Source organism: Arachis hypogaea, chromosome 16 (assembly GCF_003086295.3).
Source record: "Arachis hypogaea cultivar Tifrunner chromosome 16, arahy.Tifrunner.gnm2.J5K5, whole genome shotgun sequence".
Taxonomy (NCBI): Eukaryota; Viridiplantae; Streptophyta; class Magnoliopsida; order Fabales; family Fabaceae; genus Arachis; species Arachis hypogaea.
The window spans coordinates 50,016,327-50,017,149 of record NC_092051.1 but is presented as its reverse complement, the minus strand read 5'-3'; the positions used below and the strand labels follow the sequence as shown (position 1 = coordinate 50,017,149).

The following is an 823-nucleotide window of genomic DNA, read 5'->3' as shown; positions in this document are numbered from 1 at the left end:
CTTAACTGAATTCTTGCAGATATGTGATACTGTTAAGACTAATGGAATAGATCCTGAAGTCTACAGGCTCATGCTTTTCCCTTTTGCTGTAAGAGATAGAGCTAGATTATGGTTGGATTCTCAACCTAAAGACAGCCTGAACTCTTGGGATAAGCTGGTCACGGCTTTCTTAGCCAAGTACTTTCCTCCTCAAAAGCTGAGCAAGCTTAGAGCTGATGTTCAAACCTTCAGACAGAAAGAAGGTGAATCCCTCTATGAAGCTTGGGAAAGATACAAACAGTTGACCAAAAAGTGTCCTTCTGACATGCTTTCAGAATGGACCATCCTGGATATATTCTATGATGGTTTATCTGAGCTATCAAAGATGTCATTGGATACCTCTGCAGGTGGATCCATTCACCTAAAGAAAACGCCTGCAGAAGCTCAAGAACTCATTGACATGGTTGCTAATAACCAGTTCATGTACACTTCTGAAAGGAATCCTGTGAGTAATGGGACGCCTATGAAGAAGGGAGTTCTTGAAGTTGATACTCTGAATGCCATATTGGCTCAGAACAAAATATTGACTTAGCAAGTCAATATGATTTCTCAGAGTCTGCATGGAATGCAAGCTGCATCCAACAGTACTCAAGAGGCATCTTCTGAAGAAGAAGCCTATGATCCTGAGAACCCTGCAATAGCAGAGGTAAATTACTTAGGTGAACCTTATGGAAACACCTATAACTCAACATGGAGAAATCATCCAAATTTCTCATGGAAGGATCAAAAGCCTCAACAAGGCTTTAATAATGGTGGAAGAAACAGGTTTAGCAATAGCAAACCT

The 823-nt window shown here is 40.7% G+C and overlaps 1 non-coding gene across 1 annotated transcript; it reads right to left on the bottom strand.

Moving 5' to 3' along the window:
- Positions 1-202: 202 nt before the first annotated feature.
- Positions 203-310, bottom strand: LOC112760920 (small nucleolar RNA R71). Its single transcript, XR_003181334.1, has one exon. It is a non-coding gene; the product is annotated as a small nucleolar RNA R71 (small nucleolar RNA).
- Between the last annotated feature and the right edge of the window lie 513 nt (positions 311-823).